Genomic DNA, 24,400 nt, shown 5'->3' on the forward strand with positions numbered 1-24,400 from the left:
AACCCAAACATAAAACTACTGTTCAATCTCAGCCTTACTACAGGATATGTACCCAAAGAGTGGCCTACAGCAACAGTGGTCCCTCTCCACAAAGGTGGTGCCTCAATGGATCCTGGAAACTATCGCCCCATAAGCCTTACTAGCTTGGTCTGCAAAGCTATGGAAAGGATCATCATGGACCTCATAAATAAAGATATTGGGGACCTACAGACACTGGATCCTACCCAGTTCGGCTTTGTTAAGGGCATATCCTGCCTCTTAAACCTGATCGATTTCTTTGAAACAGTCACCAAGGCCATTGACGAGGGGAAGGTGGTCCACACAGCCTACCTGGACCTCGCAAAAGCCTTCGATACAATACCCCACTCGGGCATTATAGATAAGCTCACCAGCTTAAATATAAACCCCTCTGTCACTAGATGGGTTGCAAACTGGCTCAAGGACAGAACCTACATGGTTAGAATTGCTGGAGCCATGTCAGACTCCAAACCAGTTACAAGTGGCATCCCACAAGGCTCAGTCCTGGGACCTCTTTTGTTCGGTATATATTTCTCAGAGGTACAGGCCAACACGGAAGGACTGTGGCTGACCAAGTTCGCAGATGACTGCAAACTGGGCGCCATAATTGACTCTTCAGCCGACACAAGCATCCTCCAAAAGGGCCTCATAGAAACAGACAACTGGTGCCAGAGCCATGGCCTCAAGCTAAACGCCAAAAAGTCATCCCCTTTGGCAAAAACAAAGTGCCCACAAATTACCACATAGGTGGTAATCCATTAAGTACAGAAGAAGTAATTAGGGACCTGGGGACCCAAGTTGATAGCAATCTCTCATTTGACAACCACGTGGCCAAAGTGGTTAGAAAAACATTTTATATAGCCCACCTAATCATGAAGGGATTCACATCTAGATCAGGGGAGGTCATTGTGCCTCTTTACTTATCCCTCATCAGGCCCATAATTGAGTACAATGCCCCTTTTGGGATGTACCTTACCAGACACCTGCAGCAACTGGAAAGACCCCAAAAGTACCTCACCAAGAGGATCAAAGGGCTCAAACAGATGCCATATGCTTCCCAGTTAAAGAAACTCCAGCTCTACTCAGTGGCATACCACCTGCTCAGAGGCAATCTGTGCCTGACGTATAAAGCCATGTCCAACCCGGAATTAATGGACATGCTGCACCTCAGAAAATCCAAATCCCATCGAGCTACGCGCTTGAGAGACTTGAACCTCGGCACTGAAATAAATAGGACATGCTGGAGGGACAGATTCATAACCCAGAGGCTCCCTTCACTCTGGAATAAAATCCCAGTCCAGGTTAGGCAGAGTCCCTCATTGACTCTCTTCAAGAGGAATCTTGATGAGTGGATGGGAGATCATAGGTTTACCCCGGGTATCACTTCTGTGTCACTGTTAGACAGAGGCACAGTATACTAACCTTGAAAAAGGGCATAGCAAAATTAATTTAAAATGGGTGGCGAAAGCCAAACACACTCTGGCTAGGCTTATAAATGCCCTAGGGCAGATAGCCTAGTATGAACCTATGAACCTATAAAGACTGTTTGAAAATACCCTGACAGAATGATCATAGAAATAAAAGTTATCCTATACAGACAGTCTTCATTGCCTGAGATATGGGACTATAAAGAAGAATAATCCAGTCCTATGCCAAAGACAGAGTAGAAATTCTCTAAAATGTGTGGCAACAAAGAGAAAAAGGCAACTAAATGGTTAGCTTGGACTGGAGCCATAAATGACTTTAATTTCATTATGTATTGCTTCCTAGCTGCACAAACTTCCGTTTTTTTGGTCGCTTCCATACGACAATCAAATGCCTGCAATCTATCAAGCAATGACAACGCCGTAGCTGCTGTTGGAAAGAAGTCTCAACAGCTTACTATTAATATTGCACATAAGCGCTTTCACTTAGAACATCCTGAGTCCGTTATTTTCTAGAAATGTTAATCTGAGACTTTTGTTTGGTGATTCTGCTACTGTTGTAGGGCAGTGTAAACGACGTAGTACTTTTGTACCAGTTAGTGTACCTATCGTGAAGGCATTTCATGACATTTGTGAATCTCAAATTAGATCTCTATATTCTAATATTGTGAAGAAAAGGACTTATAATTTGACTTTCCATGAATATAAAGCGCTAAAGAGTTTACAATTATGTGATGATGTTATTATTAAGCAAGCAGACAAGGGTGGTGTGGTTGTTTTAATGGACCAAAATGATTATATGTCAGCAGTGTCTGTATTACTTGAAGACAGCACAGCATTTAAGACTATTACAACTTTAGAAGTCCGAAAGTGTATTACCTATGTGAATATGGTTATTTATGAATTACAGCTGAATGGTGATATTAGTCTAGATCTGTTTCATTATTTTACTGTTCCATACCCTGTCATCCCACATTTATACGGTATCCCTAAAATTCATAAATCTATGATGAATCCACCGATGAGACCTATTGTGTCAGGTGGCGGCTAGATAACTGAACCAATTTCCTTATATCTACAAAGACAGTTACAACCTTATTTGCCTCATTGTGATACTATTTTATGGGATACATCAGATTTATTGTGTAAGCTGCAGCTATGGCATAATAGTATTAATGATGCACTAGATAAGTGTAAGTATTATTTTGTAACACTAGATATTACCTCCCTTTTTACTGTCATTCCAAATGACATTGGGCTTGAATTGTTGAGAGAATTTTTAGTCTCACAACCTAGTCCAAATATTAGACACAGAAAATATTTGCTGTCTTATGGATGTAATATTGAAAAATAATATATTTTTGTTTAATGACACTCTGTTCCTTCAGCTCACTGGGGTAGCTATGGGTACCTCGGTAGCCAACACATATGCCAACTTGGTCCTTTATCAATGGGAGAAGAATCATATATATATTGAAAGTAATCCTTTTGTTGATAAAATTTGTTTTTTCCAACATTTTGTGGATGATTGCTTTATGATATGGGGTGGTACGTTGGATGAGTTAAATGCATTTTTGACCTATTTGAATTCAACTACAAGTTTTTAAAAATTTAAAATGGAAACATCTGATAACACTGTAGTTTTTTCAGATGTTAGGTTACAGATGCATGAAGGCATTTTACATACTAGTTTACATAGGAAAGATGTTTATTCTGGTAGATACACGCATTTTGGTAGCATGCATGCACCGCATATATTTAAAGGCATTGTTAAGTCTCAGTTTAGTAGAGTAAGCAGGTTAAACACTGATGACACTGTTTTCTCCTGGCAATTGGAGGATATGATAAAAGATTTTATATCTAGTGGATATGATGAGCATCTTCTATCTGGTTTGAAACATAATGTGATGATAGACAGAGAGACATGCTTGAAACCAACCTTTTTAGAAGGTTTGGCCGATACAAGTACTGACAATGTAAGGAATAAATCTGAGACAGCCATTAGATATATTACTTCTTTTAATGTAAAGTCAGGTCCTATCAAACAAATTATATTTAACAATTGGGCCATTCTTATGGCCTCTGATGAGTTGAAGGCTATCTTGGGTGATAAACCACGCTTTACATATAGAAATATGAAGACACTTAAGAGCATGTTATGTTATAAGGACTTTAGTAGATCCATGCACGTACCCTTTTCAGTGAATTGTGGCACTTTTAAGTGTTTTAATTGTATGTGTTGTGCTGATATTTTTAGTAATGATAGTGACACTTTTATACATCCCACTCATGGTAATGTTTTTAAGTTTAAAGTATCAGCCACCTGTACTACATCTTCTGTGGTCTATTTGGCTACATGTGTCTCCTGTCCTTCATTTTATGTTGGTAAGACTACCCGTAAATTGAAGGAGCGTATTACTGAACATAAATCGGAGATTAGGAGATGCTATGATAAGAATGCCTTATATAAACATATATCTATTTTTGGTAATGAACATAAATTTAAGTTTAGGGTGATTGACATTGTATATCCTACATTAAGGGGTGGTGACATTAATAACCAGTTAGAGACTAAGGAATATGAATGGATATTGAGATTTGCTGCTGATTCACCACCAGGTTTGAACAGTATGGTTAGCCTTAAACCAATATTAGTTAAACTACAAAATACCAAATTGTGATGTAATTGTTCATGAATTATGTATGTTATATAGAATAGATTTTTATGCTCTAAAGTTTTATAATACATTTTATATTCTGTATTTTATTTTTTATTTTTGTGTTGTCACATGATTTTTTTGGCTGCTGATCATGTGACTGATGACCTGTATTTAAAGTGTGAAATGTTTGATGCTATGTTTTAGTATTGAAGAAGGGTTCTGCCCGAAAGCTTTGCTTTATAAAGTGGTTTTCTCTACCAAGTGTTTGTGTTATATCAGTTTTTGCAACTATCAACTTGTTATCAGTTTGCCATCCATTCCCTATTGCAATATTACTAGCTTATCATTTTTTAATGTAACATGGGCAATTTACTCCTCATGGGCAACAGGCACTTTATTTGTAGATGAAACAATGAAATATAAAGTTGCTTGCTAGCAGCAACCTCTTCATTAGTTACATATCTCTTTAATGTGGAATTATTTAGATGACTTTTACTTCTGCAGAGATTGTGCATATTTACTGATACTGGTGGACTGTAGAAGTTTGAGCAGACTTTTATGATGGAAATGTTCCGAATTGGGCAGTTTTGTCATTATTGGTGCATGCATTTTGTTTCATTGTTAATGGAAAAATGTTCAAAACAACTTTTTAATTCCATCTAACAACTGTACTGTATTATACAAGGAATATAATTTAATAGAATCAGGAAGGTGTATCAAAGAACACATGTATGTTTCGTGTGCAAAGAGCCTATGATTTGAAAACAGTCCAAAGTTAATCTTTATCTGCCACTGGCCAGATGTATTTTTTTAATGTGCATTTCAATGCTGTTTCAATGCATGTGAGTTTCAAGGGCAGAGAAGTTTTAATGCCAAGTCTATTATCATTGTGAGACTGCATTGCTTTGTTTAGCAGATATCTATTAGTGTTTGTGTTGCAAAATGTAAAATAAAACTTTTAAATGAAATCCAAATCATCATAGAAGTAAAGCAGTATGGACATTACAGTGTTTTTGGTAAATGGGGGTGAAATAGCTAAGAAATGGGACACTGGAATGGCTGCAGGGGGAGGCCCCATTTGACCATGATTTTGTGAGGGGGGAAAGGTGGCAAACTCATAGACAGCCTCGGCTGAACTATACCTCTCAACTGTCCAGATTTTCACAGAATGAATTGATTTTTGCTTCTTATTTTTGGTTTGTTCCTCATAAAATTTGTGTTTTTTTGGCAAATCATTTAGGACTTCTTCTTCTTCTTTTGGCTGCTCCCGTTAGGGGTCGCCACAGCAGATCAACTGTTTCCATTTCCTCCTGTCCTCTGCATCTTGCTCTGTCACACCAACCACCTGCATATCCTCTCTCACCACATCCATAAACCTTATCTTAGGCCTTCCTCTTTTCCTGTTGCCTGGCAGCTTCATCCTTAACATCTTTTTCCCAATATACACTGCATTCCTCCTCAGCATATGTCCAAACCAACGTAGGCTTGCCTCTCTGGCTTTGTCTCCAAACCTTCCAACCTGGGCTGACCCTCTAATATACTTATTCCTAATCCTGTCCATCCTCGTCACACCCAGTGCAAATCTTAACATCTTCAACTCTGCCACATCAAGCTCCAACTCCTGCCTTTTTGTCAATGCCACCGTCTCCAACCCGTATAACATAGCTGGTCTCACTATCCTCTTATAGACCTTCCCTTTCACTCTTACTGGTACTCATCTGTCACAAATTACTCCTGACACTCTTCACCACCCACTCCATCCTGCCTGTACTCTCTTCTTCACCTCTCTTCCACACTCATCATTACTCTGAACTGTTGATCCCAGGTACTTAAACTCATTCACCTTCGCCACCTCTACTCCCTGCATCTGCACCATTCCTCTATCCTTCCTCTCATTCACACACATGACTGAAGTCACTAAATAATGACAGACATTGAGTTTCAGACTTCATACCCTTCAGAAAAAATGCATGCTAAAACAAGACCTGTTATTCTATCAACTGTCTACAGTAATTTTTAGTACTGTCTGTATGTTCCCCCAATATATAGTTAAAAGGGGTCACCATGGGGTCAGGTGGTGTCCTGATGTATGCAAATTTGGTTATGAACATGTGGGAAAGACATTTTATTTTTAGATCAGACTTTGCAAAAAATTGGTTATACCTAGACAATGTTTTTATTTTATGGAAAGGGGACGCCACTATAGCTGAAAATTTTGTAGATTTTATTAACAGAGTATGTGAGTATTTTAAATTTACACATACATATGACCCCATTACCATTAATTATTTGGACATTAGTATTACTAAGGACTTAAACACGAATACTTTTACATCCAAGGTATATTGCAATCCGACTTATTCAAACAGTTTTTAAGTTACAATAGCCACCATCCCTTCCATGTCAAAAAGAACTTAGTGAAAGGACAAATGATTAGGGGGGCTAGAATGTGTTCAACTCAAGACAGTTTGAAAAGGGAGTAGGCCAATTAACTCAAATGTTTACTGACAGGAGTTACCTGGAGGACTGGGTCCATGACCAAGGTAGTGACATCTTAAATGGATGGGGTGCTAGATACATTCCCTTGTTGTGGCAACCCCAGTGTGTTAAAAAACAATCTTTTTCTGTGACTAACAACATCCACTCCTATTCTATGGTTACACAATATGGCTCCTTTAGTCATAAGGTACGGGGTATTTTGACCAATAATTGGGTCATTCTGGAAGGTAATGAGGACCTGATCAATTTCCTGGTTAATGGACCTTTATTTTCGTACAAGGTAGGGCACAATATGAAACACCTGTTGGAACATCCCCTTTTACATAAATATGAAAAAGGGAAACCAAGAGATGTGGCAGATGTAACCAGTGCCCATATATTTTGGAAAGCATGGATATTTGGATAGGGGACCCTCCGCAGAGACTACATTTGGTAGGGGAGGGGACTGCCAAACTAAGGGTTTGGTCTACGTGAGTGTTTGCCAGGGGTGTAATATGTTTTACGTAGGTAAACTGAAAGATCCCTGAGAAAAAGGATTTACGAACATTTATATGCAATGGAAACTCACAATAAAAATAATGCCCTATACAAACACGCACAGAAATATACCAATTTTAAAGGATACAAGTTTGGTGTTTTAGAAGTGTTTAGATATAGTGAGAGGGGAGGGGACTGGTGTAATGAAATAGGAAGAAGGGAATTAAAGTTGCAATTGTCACTAAACATCAACCAACCACCTGGTATTAATGACTATTTATCTTTGGTCCCTGTACTGAACAAAGGGCACTTAAATTATAACAAGAAGCAATTTGAAAAATGTTTTATTCATTTTACTAAGTACCTCAGAGGTTTGATATATATGTTTTTATTTTTCACACTGTTGCTTTAATTTGTTAATTACATAAGGAAATGACAAGTATTTAAACACTCACAGAATGTAAGTTCATGGTTTTGATAAAGTCTGTGATTAGATTAGACAAAAGCGCTTACCTATCTTTGTATTGAATTATTTGACCTGTGCTGTTGTTACAATGTCAGTTTTTTACTGAACCACCATATCTCTGCTGTGGACTGTGTTTACAAGGATCGATTTCTTGAAACAAGGAATGAAAACAAACTCCCAATAAAAGCTCCGTGAAACGTAGGTAAAAAACAGAGGGTTTATTCCAAATAAACGTAACGTGAAGTGCTTTTAGTCTACCAACAAATGGGTAAACTTCATCAGACATGGTACATTGCATGTAATGATATTAAATAGCTTTTCATCTAAATATCTTTTAAAATTCAAACGAATCAAACATGTTTAAAATGCTGCCAAAACCCCACAATGGAAACACCCACAACAAAATTAACCCTTAATAGTAATTCAAAGTAAAATAAATGCAGTAACGTTTAAAATACCAACATTGTATATAAACACAATAAATATGAATGTGTAAAAATATATATAGTAAATATTTCTAAGGTATATCTATAATAAAATAATTTCATTGCTGTAATGCATAAAATTGCAAAACATTAACAACTTAACACAAAAGATTTTTTAATTTTAAAATACATGTTAAGGACACCAACTCATTGATACCAGGGGGGCAATAGGAATTTAACCTCAATTGCCAAATTAACCCTTCAGGATTAGAAGCAGACACTCTGTTTCACACTGATTTAATCAGTTTATTTAACAAGCATGGTATGGAGCTAATGGAGACGATGAGTAAACATTATAGACTAACCATAGACAGTCTTGGTATTGACATTAAGAACTTGGACCAAGAAGTAAGGTCCCATGCAGATTTTTTACATTATCAGTTCGAATATAAAAGAGTTTTTACATCAACTGAGCAACAATTGTTGAAAAACAGTGAAATGAAACTAAACAAAATCTCAAAAGGGACATAACCGACTATAAAAATGGGGTGGCTTATCCACCCCCCCCCATCGCAAGGAAAACGATTTTTAAGTCAGGCTACTGCAGATACCACTTTCAGGGTCAATGAGAACTTGGTAAATTCTGGTGCATTGTTATCTCGGGCAGGATCTTCATTTAACAATCAGAGGAATGGTTGTTTTGATGAAGGTTACGGAATTGATAGTAACCAGCATGTTAATACAAATTAGAATCAACATGGCAGGGACAGTTTTGAACAGGATTCTTTTTCCAACAAGGGACAGAATCATTAACAGAAATACAACACGAGAGGGAAAACGACCAGGAAAGAGGTGGACAAACACAACAGGTAGACATTAAACCAACTATTTTGACTAATACTTGTGGTGACTTTAAGGTTTATAACTTTTCTAGTTTTGAGATTGAACCAGATGTGAGTGATATTTTTAGTAGAGGTTTAACTTTTGTCCCATCCAAACACTTCAGGTTGGCTGAAACATTAGTGGACCTAAAACTTTGCACTCGTAAACTTAACTTAGCTCTACTGTTTGGAAACAGCAGTGACCACAGTGAGTATTTAAGAGCCACAAGTACCATCAACCCCTCTTTGTATCACACACTGGCTCTTTTTGAACACATGTGTGAGTACGATTTTAGGAACTGACACAAAAGTTGCATGGGCTAGAATGGTTGAAACTTGACTATAAAAGAAAAAAAGTCCTTGAACACGTTAAAGGCACTACCCGTCCGTATAATTAAACCAGACAAAGGTGGTGGTTTGTTGATTATGGACACTGCTGACTACAATAACAGAATGCGGTCAGTTTAAATGAGATGAACACTGCTCACAGAATGATTAACTCTTTTATTAATGATTTATTCATTGAACGTATGATAGATTTTGATACATACAACTACCTCACCAACTTAAACCCTAAGACACCTTTTTTATTTGGTTTGCCTAAGCTACATAAAAACCTTCATGACCCTCCTATGAGGGTTTTAGTGAATGCTAGGTCATCTATCACTTATGCAGGTGCGAAGTATGTTGATTCTATTTTAAAAAAATGCCTCACAGCAAGAGGTTCTCCTGTTCGATTCTCGGCTGGAGTGCCTTCTGTGTGGAGTCTGCATGTCCTCCCCGCAGTCGAGTGGCCTCTGAAAGACAAGCGTGAATGAACGTGCCTTCACTGAAGGTTGGGCGTCAGGCTGGCAACTCGGCACCATAAAAATCTACTGTCAATCATTAGTGGACCAGAGTTCCACTGTGGCGACCCCTAACCAGGAAAAGCCGAAAAGACAAACAAACGTGTCAAAAGAGCATCAGGTTTGTAAGGACTCTTGGGATTTTTTAGCTTCTATAGAAAGTTTTGGTTTTGACAAAGAGATCATTTTCATCACTGTAGATGTTGTCAACTTGTATTTTTCCATCCCACATGAAGTAGGGATAGATTGGTTAGTTGAAAGAATGATGCATCATGGAGCAGATGGTAGGGAGATCAGACTTACCCAAGAATTAATGGACATTATACTGAAAAACAACTATGTGATGTTCGACAACACCATTTACAGACAAGTAGTAGGAGTGGCCATGGGTTCGCCTTGTGGTGGTAGCTACGCTAACTTAGTGATGGCTCAATGGGAACACCAGGACATCCTGAATAACAGTATGTTTACTGACAAGGTTAAATTTTACACTAGGTTCTTGGATGATGCCTTTATAATGTTTACAGGCTCAAGGTCAGAGGTGGATGAATTTGTCGGACACCTCAACAACAGTACCCCATTCTTTAAGTTTACCTATGTTTGTCATGAGAACGCTATTACATATTTAGACGTTGATTTGAGGAAAGACTTGGTAAAAATTGGTTTATAGCATGTATCTATTGTAAACTGACTTATTCTAACACCATGTTGCATTATAGCAGTTGTCATCCCCTGCACCAAAAAAGATCTGTGTTGAAAGGACAATTGGTGAGAGCAGCAAAGATGACAACTGAAGACTCTAGTTTTCTAGACGAGTGTGACATTTTAAAGAACATGTTTATCAGTCAAGGATATCCAGAATGTTTGGTCATTGACTTGATAGGTGAGGTACAAAACAAAAGAAGATCTGGGATGTTTAGACCGATTCTATCTAATGAATAAACTGAGGGTTACACATCAGAGTCCACATGAGGTATCTGGTCAGTTCAGGATAATAGCTGAAATTGAAGTTGACACACCTGCTCACAATAATTGCCAAGAACATGTATCAATGAGAAGCTTTATTACAATGTTCAGTTTAGAAGCTTGGCAACTGAAAGGTATTTTAAACAGGAACTGGAACATTCTGATTGCAGAAAATGGACTAGTAGAAAAGTTAGGTGACTCCCCCTTTGTAATTTTTAAGAAAGGGAGACATTTAAAAAATATTATTGAGGTGGAGAAGAAACACACGCATAGGATAGATGGGACCTATAAGTGTGAAAAATGTAACTATTGTAAATTTATAGCTACTGGTACAAACTTTAGTGTTAGAGGCACTGATTTTAAGACTAAGGATAGGTTCAATTGTGACTGTAAATCAATGGTGTACATGGTCTCCTGCCAGGTTTGTCCAGCATTCTACATAGGTAAAACCGACAGGAGGCTAAGGGATAGGATCTATGAGCACACATACAGTATAAGGAAGGGGAATACTGTTAATGCACTAGCAAAGCACTGTAAGGAAAATGCTACCCATAGTTTTCTGTTTAGGGTAATTGATCAAGTTGCCTATGATTTGTTATAAAAGAGAGAATTAATTTGGCAATTGAGGTTAAATTCCTATTGCCCCCCTGGTATCAATGAGTTGGTGTCCTTGACATGTATTTTAAAATTAAAAAATCTTTTGCGTTAAGTTGTTCATGTTTTGCAGTTTTATGCATTACAGCAATTAATTTATTTTATTATATTTATACCTTATAAATATTTACTATATATATTTTTTACACATTCATATTTATTGTGTTTATATAAAATGTTGGTATTTTAAATGTTACTGCATTTATTTTACTTTGAATTACTATTAAGGGTTAATTTTGTTGTGGGTGTTTCCATTGTGGGGTTTTGGCGGCTTTTTAAACATGTTTGATTGGTTTGAATTTTAAAAGACATTTGGATGAAAAGCTATTTAATATCATTACATGCAATGTAATATGTCTGATGAAGTTTACCCATTTGTTGGTAGACGAAAAGCGCTTCACGTTATGTTTATTTGGAATAAACTCTCTGTTTTTTACCTACGTTTCACGGAGCTTTTTTTTGGAAGAATTGATTACTGCCTGTTTTTACTAATAAATTGTTGTGTGGAATTTTGGTCTTGGCTGGATATTTTGGGTAACTTGAGTCAGTTTACAGGAGTGCTTTACTTGTTTTCAAGTGATTTTTCACTCCTGCATGCTCATTTTTTTAAATGGGGTGAAATAGCGAAGTAATGGGACATTGGAATGGCTGCAGGGGAGGCCCCATTCAACCATGATTTGTGAGGGGGAAAGTGGCAAACTCATAGACAGTCCTGGCTGAACTATACCTCTCAACTGTCCAGATTTTCACAGAATGAATAGATTTTTGTTTATTATTTTTGGTTTGATCCTCATAAAATTTGTGGTTTTCTAGCAAATCATTTAGGAATGAAGTCACTAAATAATGACAGACATTGAGTTTCAGACTTCATACCCTTCAGAAAAATGCATGCTAAAACAAGACCTGTTATTCTATCAACTCTCTAGGTTTATACAACAGCAAATTGTAGTACTGTCTGTATGTTCCCCCAATATATTTGTCCTTGTCCAGATTTACTGCATTAAGAGGTTAAGAGGTACGCGCAAATATATTGCTTTATAAAATTAGGTATATCCAAACCTCTCAACTGTCCCCGTCTTTGACACAAAATGTTGCTCTCCCCCTAATAATCCCTTTGCAAAATGGCAATTTTGGAAGAAAATATGGAGGGTTTACAATTAAGAAATAATTGTAATGATCAGAGTTATAGATTACTTTTATTTAAGAAATCCATGTAGATTCTCTTATTTTGTCAGTTGCTCAACTTAACCGTACTAATATTAAAAAGTGTCCTTTCTTTGACAGGTTCCCAGCTGTATTGTGTGGCCATTTTATATTTCTGCATCACATTTTTGGTCCGTTTCTTATATGGTTTTCTGGCAAATTAGTGGTAAATCATTAAAGATTGAAGTTAGAAAATAATGACAGACATTGAGTTTCAGATTTCACACCCTTCAGAAAATTCATACTAATGCAAGACCTACTATTCTATTATCTTTCTAAGTTTATAAGAGCAATATTTAAAAATTGTCCTTATTTTTGGGCCTTTATCCCGCTTCTATTTATGGCTTTGTCCAGATTTTTTGCTCTAAGGTTGAAAAGTAAAATAAATGTGTCAGAGCCATTACAGTCAGCCAGAGACATTTCAAATTGTGATGTGCTTGTTGCAACCCACTTCCCCATGTAGTGACTCTGGATGTGCCCAAGCAAGGCAAGGAGCAGTTATGCAGTGTAAGTGTGCAGAGTATCCCCCCATCCAAGATAGACAAAAGTACTAACATGGCTTTTCATCTGTCCTTGATTTTGCAGAATGTTATGGTTTTCTGTCATATTTTTATACTGTTGATTTATGCTTATTATTATTCAGAAAATGCATGTCGTTGCACTGTCTGTTGCTCTGTGTTTAAGGAGCAATGCTTTAATGACCATTAGGTAAGCTTGTCTGAGATTGTAAGATGCAAGTAAGCTTTAATAAGCATACTGTTAAAGAATTGCCAACATTGAAAGCCTTTTTGTTGTTGCCATGCAGAGAACATTTACATAACTAGATAACGTATAAGCCTTAGGTATTGAAATGCATATGACAGTATTTGTAATAAAGGACAGGATTACAGTATTTTCAGAAGCTCAATACATTTGTTGGAGGCTTGCAGTTATCTTTGCAGGCTTTATCAGTAAACTAAATAGAATGCCAATTTATCATGTGTGGTCCATAACCTGTGCAGTAATCCTTTAAGCAATTTATCTTGAGCTTGTTTCTTGTTTGCTGTTCATTTTTTACTTTGATCATGTTTTCTCCATGAAACAAGTAGATAGTTGTTGTCAGGCAGCAGGTCTTTTTTGGATAAGAAACATTTTTACAAGTGGGGATATCACAGAGATTGCTACTTTCAGCATGTTACTTGATACTTTTATAAAGCTGAATATAAATTATAATTAGAACTGCAGTGCAAGGAGAAGTGGTTTGAGTTGACTGCTGCTTGTTTTTTTATACTTGATTTTGACTGCCATTCCAGTAATGTATTTAAAAAGTGATTTATTTTTTCATGCCTCCCAACCTTTTTGTTTCCATCTAGATAGTAAGTAAGCTGTTATGTAGCCAATGCATTGAAATATTTTTTTCTTTTGCACTTCATTTTGTCTTGATTGGACTCTCATAATGATGGTTTGGCACCCAGGGCAGTGTATTTAATTAAAGTCACAGTTTTTGTGGTTTTGAGCATAGCCCCGCCCCTTTCGATTTGATCACACCCCTTCCCATTGGCCCCACCCATTCAACTGTCTTCTGCAGCCTCCCTTTGATTTGAAGTCACGAGCCACCACTGCTGGACACTGTCTCTGCCTTACTTTCAAAGAGCTTACTCTTTGCCATTTCTCTGTGTTCCCTACTGTCCACTCATTTCTGTAGCATTTTTTTAAAATCCTGATAATGATTAACCTATAGCCCGTTATCCCATCCTGATTGTCCTGCTGCCTCAGTTGATTATTATGAGAATTAAAGAAAATGTAATAGTTTAAAAGTGTTTTTGCAGAGGTGGGGGAGTCAACCCCTCTGCACCTCTGATGTGGGCTTGTTCTTTAAGTATACTGTCTCCAGGGTTGTACTAGCTCTGACAAAAATGAAATTCTTCATGCCCATGACCTTAGAGGTAGTATACTTATATAATACGGTGTGGGGAGCAGTTTCCCCATTTTGAAGGTGCAACCCTGCTCTTGCATAAAATGGATTTCTGTAGTCCTTCACAATTGCATTTCCCCACTTTGATTACTGTAATCGATATAATGAAAAGCAGCATATTCTGGCACAGGAGTCTGAGAGGCAGAAAGAAAAGTAGACCATCTCTGTATACACCAAACACTTTTCTAAAGCATGTGCTGTAGACCAAATCAAAGCTTTGCTGAAATATGTATAGATATGTAGGGTTACTTCAGTTTCTCTCTAATGACCTAACCTTTGAAATGGAACAGGTTTGTGTAATAGGCTGTACCTGCTGTGAGGCCATGCTAGAATTTATTGACCCACAATGTCTGTCCCAGGACCTTTATAAGTCTTGACTTCAGGACTGCTACCATCACTGTGCCCATTGAACTAAGGGACTGCTTCTTGTTCTGCCTTTGTAGTTGGGTAACATAACTCCTTGCCTGCAGACCATCCAAAATCTAAAGGACCTGTTGAGTAATTTTGTCAGAGTTTGTATCAAAATCCAAGCAGCCATTTGTATGATTCCTAACAAGATGCTGTGCAGTTCCTATGTCTTATCCTCCTTCAGGATCCCAGTAGCCCTTTCTGTCTAAAGTGGTGCTCCTCATTTATTTATTCTCCTTGAGCTCTTGTCCCACCTTTCCATGGCTCCTGGGCTGCATCCCATCTGCTTATTTGGTAAGTATTAATGCTGTCACTCTACCTGCCCACCTATTTGTCTATCTGTCTGTCTGTGTGTTTGGGCGTGTGCATGTGTGTGTGTGTGTGTATGTGTGTGTGTGTGTGTGTGTGTGTGTGTGTGTGTGTGTGTGTGTGTGTGTGTGTGTATACGCTTGTGCATTATATCCTCATAGTTCCTTCACTGTTTTGCTTTCCTGCCCTCTTCTCTACTCCCTGTTTATATAACCTCCATGATTCTAAACTCTGGTAGTTTTTGGCTTGTCCTTTAGGGCCACCTCTGAGAAGTAAACTATAGTTTGTAGTTAGTATTGTTGAGGTCTAAACTGAAGATCTCTTACCTTAACCCACCCCCCCCCCCACCCAGTGAATGAGGCTGAAGAGTCTTTCTTTACTAGTAACAGCTGCTAGCATTTGCTAAAACCCTTCCATGTTGTGCAATTTATTCATTCATTCTGTTGTCTCTGCCCACCTTGGATGAAGCAATACTCCATTCTTCTTCTGACATATATAGGCTACCTCTCATCACCACCATCTTCTTCCTTCTCCTGTTTTTGATTCTGTTCCTGACTTGCACATTATCTCCTTCTACTTGCATTACATGGCCAGCAGTACATGCCAAGTTATCAACTTTTCCCTTGCCTCTAATTAAATTACTACAAGAAAACTTTCCTTTGGCTCTTTTCCTCCTTTTATTACCACCATATCTGACTCTGTATGCCATGGCTGTCCAACCATTTTTGCTCAGGGGCCACTTACCTTACAGTTCAGGAGCCACTTACCATATTTGGCAAGGTTTGAGGGGTCATGTTACCATGTCTAACATGCAGCTGTGCATTCAAACAGTTTGTTGCAGGACATACCAAGGCCCAGATAAAATGCTTTGGTGGACCAGATTGTGGCCTTAGGGCTGCCCCTGCCCTAGACTCTGTCCTTGTCCCATCTCCTCATGCTCTGTCATCACCTCCTTCATTCCGTCTTCCTTTTCTGTAGGCATTCAGCAACCCAACCTCATCCTTACCTATCTTTCATTACCTAACCATGTTCTACCCTAGTGCCAGCATGTCTCATCCCATCCTTTCATTGGCTCCTGCCTCCATTATCATTGCCAAGGCAGCCTCATTTTTTACTGTTATCTATTTCTCCCAGCTCAGTCAATTTCTTGCTAAAAAACTAATGTCTTTTGGCTTTTCCCAGTTAGGGGTCTCCACAGTGGAACTCCAGTCCGCTAATGATTGGCAGTGGATTTTTACAGTGCCAAGGTGCCAGCCCGACAACCAACCTTCAAAGAAGGCACACCCATTCACACACGCACTTATCTGCATGTCTTTAAACATCAGTCAACCATGGGGAGGACATGCAGATTCCACACAGAAGGCGTTTTAGCCAAGAATCGAACCAGAGAACCTCTTGCTGTGAGGCAACAACACTAACCGCTGCACCACCATGGCCTATAAGGCACATTTCTTGCTAAGCTTTCGGTATTACAAAGCATCCTCAACTCATTTTCTCCTCCTTTCCTGCTTTTAAATCCCTTTTCCCTTCCTGTCTTCTCAGGCATTCACAAACTTTCCTCATGACCTTTATTTTTCTTGTTCATAGCGACTTTCTTGTTCATAGGTTAGTACTAGGCAAAATGCCCTTGTGGGCCATTTTAAGTCTAGTCAATTACTCCACATGAAAATCAAATTCTACACCTTGTGTCTGTAAGGTAAACACCCTAACCATTATGCCAGCCTCCCACCGTCTAGTACCATTCTCTTTATCCTCCATAATTTTTCATCGGCGTCTTCCTCATTCCTCACCTGATAGGCTAATCCCCTTCTGATGTTAAAATGTTCAGGTGGCTATCTTGACATCATTTGTTGACTACACAACAAATGTTGGTTATAATCAGAGACCTGTTCGCACTGTTATAGTTTGCTTATACATGAGAAAATTCTTTGTAGCTGTCGTAGGGTTGTTAACCCTTTTTGTAAAATGAGTGGATTTCATTAGTTTGCTATTTTTCCAGTTTGTTTATGTTAAAGTCCAACCTCTTTGAAGCACCTGATATGTGTAGAATTATTTTAGTATTTTTTTCTTTTATGTTCATTAGTGTTGTAATTGGAGCTGTACTGGACTTTTTCGGTATAATATGTTATTTCTCTGGCAGAACAAGCCTTGCTAAATATTTTGAATCTTGCATTGTCTTAAAAAATATTTTGATTCTGTGATGGACTTGCACTCTGTCCAGGATTAGTTTATATTCCTTGTTCCGCTGAGTCTCCTCTATGACACTGAATTAGATTAAGTAAGTAATTAAAGTACCATGTGTGTATCTCATGGGAGGTGTTTTACAGGTTTAATCTTGTTACTTATTTTGAAATGTAGCCTGCAAATGAATGCCATCTCTACTATAGTAAGAGCTTTGGTTAATTTTTTGCGAGGTTCATGGTTAAGAATTTTGCTATACTAAGATTATTATAGAAAGGTTCTGACATATGAATCTCGCTATTGCAAGCTTATTTTCTTCCTGTTTTTGGAGTGTAATCGCAATACTCCGTATATTACAAAAGGCAACACAATACTCTAAACATTGTTTAGTAATTGGTCTGCCTTGTCTCCCTAGCATGAATGAAATAAATGACTGCTCAGATTGCCATGATCCGTATCCTCTGAGTAAAAACACTCCATTTGCCTACTGTCATCCATACTATTCAGAATACTAGCATGCCCAAGTTACCCAGGACCGAAATAGCTTGCAGAATTCTTCCATGCTCCTTTTCTTGTTTTGGAAAAAAAAATTGGAAGCTGGATAGCTTTATTCAAACACCAGACAAATAACTTTTGGCATAAAAAGGACTTATTTATAGACAACCCCTATCATTATGAAAAACTATGCAAGGCTCTCTGCACATTAATGGGGTAAAGCCAACTTCTTATAAACTTTGTACTGCAGACTGGAAAATATTTTTCTAGGATAAACATTTAAGTAAAATGTGGCTCTTGATTTGCCTTTTGTGGCTTTGTGTTAGATAAAAAATGTGGCTGTGCCTAACAATATTAATAAAACATATCAGTATTGTTAAAATGTCTATATATAAAGTGTTATGCATCAGTAAAAGTGTTTTTTGCTAAATCTCTATAAGCATATCTCTGTTCTGTTATTTTCTTAACCAGGAAGCTACTTTCATTGTATTCATCCATCCTTCCATTCATCCATCCATTTTCAAAATTACATGCTCTATTGAGAGTTGTGTTGGTGCCAAGCTGAGCGGGACAAGATAAACTTCATTATCTTCAGCAATGATCACCAGCTGATTGTGTGGGATCTTAGGTACTCCCAAATGAGCTGAGAGATATACTCTCTGCAGTATGTCCTAGGTCTGCTCCTGGGCTTCCTTCCAGTGGACCATACCTGGTAGTCCTGCAGTGGGAGGCACTCAGGGGGTATTTTGACAAGGTGCTCAAACTACCTGCATTGATTCCTTTAAACATGGAGGAGCAGGGGTTGTACTCTGAGACTTCCCCAGACTTCCAGTTTCCTCACTCTGTCATGGACAGTAAAGCCAGAGACTCTGTAAAGGAACTTCATTCCTGTTGCTAATCCATGATTTCTTCCTTTATGTCACAACCCATAACTGCTGACCATAGATGAGGATGTGGAGGTGCAGTGATTGGTAAACCAACAGCTTTGTCTTATGACATCAGTTTCACTTTACCCCTCCCCCACTCTGGTGCAACACTTGCATTATGGCCACCGATGCACCCATCCACTGATCAGTCTCTGAATCACTTATACCTTCAACAAGACCACAATATACTTAAACTTCTCCAATGGGGTAGCTGTTACACCAATTTACATGAGATAGTCCACTCTTTTCTGGTAGAGAAACATGACGTTTAATTTGGAGCAGCCAATTTTCATCCAACCCTCTTGACACTCAGCAATAAATTGCTCCATTACACATTGAACTGAGCACCCTGCAGATCACAGTCAATGGAAGCTAATAGGACAGCCTCATCTGCAAACAACAAAGCTGCTGCTCTGCCATCCATGGACACTGGCTGCACCTTAAGATCTTTTCCATAAAAACACAAACAGGAAGGTTGGCAAGACACACCATTGGCAGAGTCTTACATCTACCTTTAACATATTCAGCTTGACTCTGTGAATATGGATATCATGCTGTCTTCACATACAGGGACCAAATGGCATGCAGCAGTGGCCCTGGGGACTCTGTACTGTTGTAGTACTTCCTACAAGTCATCATGGGGTACACAGTCATATGCCTTCTCCAAGTCCATCAATAACATTTAGACATTGTTGGTAAGCTCTCAAAACCCCATCCAATATCTATGCACAGACAAAGAGATGACAGAATGGAATCCCTATCACTTCACCTGAATCAAAGGCTTGTCTGCTGGATGATGTCTTTTTCCAACACCTTGGCACATGCTTTTCCAGAGAGGCTGAAGAATGTGATCCATCTGTATGCTGGAACATACCTTCTGGCCTCACTTTATGAAAATAAAGACCACTACCCCAGTCTGCTGATCAAAATGTACTGTCCCATCCTTCTACACAACATTGAAAAGGCAAGTTAACCAGTAAGTGAAATTGTAGAATGGAAAACAACCAGAAAACAAAAATGGGCTGTAAAGTCTACATGGTACCAAATGGAAAACATTTCCAGCTTATCAAGCAGGATTTTCTGCTTGTACTTTTCTTAGAATATTTTAAAATAGGGAATATATCTATACAAAACAACTGACTATTAGGTATTAACAGTAAGAAATACAAGCTATTTAATGAAGGATTCTGTCTGGGATGAAAGATCATACCTTGATACAAGGTCAATAAAGTGTGACTCATGGGTAAATAAAACATCTGACTTTGTGCCATTTGCTGTAATTGTAAGAACCAAAGCTGTCTTGAGCGAAAAGAAACTGTTGGAATCATATTTGGTTTCTTCCTTTTTTTTTATTTTCATTAACATTTTCTGGATAAGAGGGATTAGAAGGAATATACAAAGCAATCTGCGAATCCAGTCATTCATCAATGCATCTTTGATTTTTTTAATAAGAATGTTTGCTTCAAGAGCATAAGGCTATGGACAGCTTAGATATTTTACATTCTTGTAGTAAATCAGCATATATATATATATATATATATATATATATATATATATATATATATATATATATATATATATATATATATATATATAGTTCTATTTTGAATGATCGAAATTTCAAAACTTCGAATGTCATATGGCCGGGACCACATGATCAAAGTTTTAAAACTTCCAACATCCAAAAAACAAAAAAAAACACAACAAAAACAAATTAATACACATGTATGTAGGGGGCAAGCCCCCCTGCACCCCCCACACCCCCTATTTAAATATACCAACTCCAAGATCGCACTACAATGAGGAAAAAAGAATATTCCCATTCCACGTTGTATGGAGATAACCGTTTAAGTGTTTGAAGTTTTAAAACTTCGAACATATGGTATATGGTTTCGGCCATATGGGATTTGAAGTTCTGAAACTTTGATCACCTAAATGGGACCCATATATATATATATATATATATATATATATATATATATATATATATATATATATATATATATATATATATACATATATATATATATATACACACACACACACACATATATATATATATATATATGTATATATATATATATATATATATATATATATATATATATATATATATATATATATATAAATCTACAGCAAAAGTTTTGATCACTGAAAGATCATGAAAATAAATTAAAAAAAAGTCTTGCAAGGAGCAAGCTATCAGTGCCCTTCCTGGGGTCTGCCAACTCACCCCTTCTACAATTTAATTATACAAAACTGAGGTCCCACAACTTTGGAAACAATAGAACATTTTCTTTTCAGTGTTTCTTTGCTCTTACAGTTAACCTGCCAACTGATCTTTGATCCACAATTGTACAACAATCAGCATTTTGAAAACTGACAGCATGCCTGGCTTCTTCTTGGATTGACAATCCTAGAGACAAGATCTGCTCCAATATTTTCACTGCTGATCTGCATAACTGGTAATGATGAGCCTCTCCCTGTTTGTTTAGGTACTTATAGCTGTGATGTTGTATATGATGACTTGAACACCTTACTTTAAAATGGCTGAAACTATTTTAATGCTATATGCACAGAAAGCATATACTTTAGGTATACTTTAGGTGAATATGCATTTCAACGTGGAAAGGAAACATGTACTCTGGGTTTTTACTATTCTTGACTTTGTTCCCTGAGATTTCTAAGATATTACCAGAATTTTCTTTAAGTGAAGCCTTACATTTGGTAGCATCAAAATGGCAGTGGATCCAAAAGCCATGAGAAACACACTGTCTGGAATAGTTGGTTAATAGATGACCAACAGGAAGAAAGGCAGCATATTTATTCATTTTCTGAAAGAAAGAAAAACATTTGAAAGACTGAATTCAAGATGATACACAATTCTTTTTTTGTTTGGGAAGGTTGTAAACTTAACTTTCCTAAGCTAATAGTCAACCCTAGGCTGCTTAAAAGATCCAGGGTCTCTTACTTATACCAGGAAGCAAAGATTAATTGGAGTCTTTTTGAGTAAGGCTATCATTCAGGTGTGAATAAGTATGAAATGTTGGGTTTTGAAACAACCTAACACTGGGGTTAAATATTTAGCAAACATTCCTGGAGCTGAATAATCATAAAAGATGAGAAGATGACCCGGAAGTATTGAATTCATACTCTGAAACAAATTAATTTATTTTACGGTTTCTTTATGGAAACATGCAGATGGGCACCTAGGTTCTAACTCCATGATTGCCATCCATATTTTCTTGGGTGGCAGTGAAAGCAAATGCTTTAAAGTCAATGTTCTGTGCTTCTTTGAGTAAAATTAAAACTTATTTAGATAAATATGTCAAATCTAGAACTGGCCTCCACTTTTCACTTCATTTTTGGAACCTAGAAAAAAAGTAAAACTATACCACAACTCCTTTCTCACTCCTTGTAAAGAGATACTTTATGTATATCACTTGATTACAAACTGGACAAGTATGGGCTTGATTAAAATTGGACAAGTAAGGCAAAGGCCAATTTAATTGGCAGTAATGAATTGCAGGAATTATACCTATAATGGGTTTTGGAATAAACTCTTTAAATTAATCTGACTCAAAGCACTCTCTACTACAAGTTTCTGATTATCAGCTATCAATTACTTCAAAAGACAGGGAATGGTTTCTGAACTGTTTATAAATCAGGAGTGGTGTGTACCTTTAGATTTGGGACACTTGTTTCTATGAGTATAAGCAATGTATTGCTTATGCGATATCACATTCTAAAACTTATGTTGTTTCACCTTTCCCCATTTCCTCTAGATTTCAGGCTGCAGACATAGTATATAATTTATTGTTTGTATTTGGGTTTGACTGGTTAGCTGGTAATTTTGCAAACATTTCTTATTTCAATTGGAATATTTTGATGTATAGATTACAGCAATTTGAACAGCTTGTCCTTATTGTCACCATTTCAGACCTTCTGTTGTATACTTTTTGGTTGAATAACGCCCCCTTGATAATTGTTAATATGGACTTGATAGCTGAGAGGCTATACAGCCAGAGAGCTTGCAGAATAGACATTCCTTTATGTATTTTTAAAATCCCATCTTATCTGTTTGATGGTAATCCTACCATATATGCTTAAAATCTTCGTCTTTTCTGCTTGGTGGTAAAATTATAAAACAATATATTTATTTTACATTGTAACTGCCATCAGAGTTACCATCTCTGGATCAGTGTTATGGTGCCTGTAAATATTTGGCCTAAACTGTATTCCCTGTACAATCTGACTTGGTTTGTATATTCAGTAGGATATTTAGGTAAGTGTGAGGGAAGGTTATAATGCATTATATTAAGACCAGCTCAAGCAAAGTCCAAATGCAACAAAAATAAGGAGCCAAAAAGAAAAAAAAAACAATAATAATCAATGGTCTTGGGGGTGGGGGGAGCAAGCCCTTGAGCAAAGTCTCAGTTCATCAAAAATAGCAAACCAAAAACAGCAAAACAACAGCACTCATTGGTTGATGGGGCAAAAGTCCTATACCCCCACACAACTGCAAAGGCTTTTCCTCTGCATCTGTTAACTTAATACAACCTACTCCAAGTTTACACAACCTTGGGTCACTTATAAAATTAAATTAAAAAAAACAAACAAACCAACAAAGAACAGACCTTACTTAAGTTGGATTTGCATTGTCTTCTTACTTTGATGGAGATTTCCTTTAAACTGTCAGAATTATTGGAGGAAAGAGGGAGTCATGCCAACCTGCAATTATTTAGCTGTGATAAATTCAAAAGCACCTCCTTTTTGAGACTGTATGTGTTTCTACTCCACTTATAAAAATCTTTAATGAGATTTAAAATTTGGGTGGCCATGGTGATGCAGCAGGTAGCATTGGTGCCTCACAGCAAGAGGTTCTCCGGTTTGATTCTTGGCTGGGGTGCCTTCTGTGCAAAGTCTGCATGGCCTCTCTGTGGGCATGTGGGTTTCCTCCGGGTGCTCTGGTTTCCTCCCAAAGACATGCTGTAGGTGGACTGGACACACTAAATTGGCCCTAGGTGTGAGTGTGTGCGTGTGTGTGCTTCTGTGGAAGGTTTGGCACCGGGCTGGCAACCCAACACTGTAAAACTCCACTGCCAATTATTCTGCAGACTGTTGTTCCACTGTAGTGACCCCTAGCCGAAAAAAAGCCGAAAGAAGAAGAATGAGATTTAAAATTTCAGAGGAGTAGGCTATATCTTCAGGGGAAGTGGGGGTGTTGAACCTGGAGATGCATAAGAAATGTTATCCTAGTCTGTCAGTATCTTGTCAGCCAGTGACTACCAATTCTCCTTTTGTTCTAGTGACTCCTCAGGGGATACAAGTTTAGTTTAATATATCAGATAACATGCATGTGCTACACTGGTGAAACATATTTAATTCTGGAGACTGGCTGTTTGCTAACATAATCCACTCTTCAGTCGTCAGCTTTTTATAGTCTTTAACAGCAATTGGTGAAGGTGCAATCATTTTAACTGTCATAAAATTTTGCTCAAAAATTTGTTCCGCTTTTCCTACAACTGGTGAATTTTCAAAACTGTGTTTTGATTACAGTCAGTAAATACTAACAGACCTTATAATTACAAGATTTTCTTTACTTCAGA

Source organism: Protopterus annectens, chromosome 13.part0 (assembly GCF_019279795.1).
Source record: "Protopterus annectens isolate FY-2018-M chromosome 13.part0, PAN1.0, whole genome shotgun sequence".
Lineage (NCBI taxonomy): Eukaryota > Metazoa > Chordata > Ceratodontiformes > Protopteridae > Protopterus > Protopterus annectens.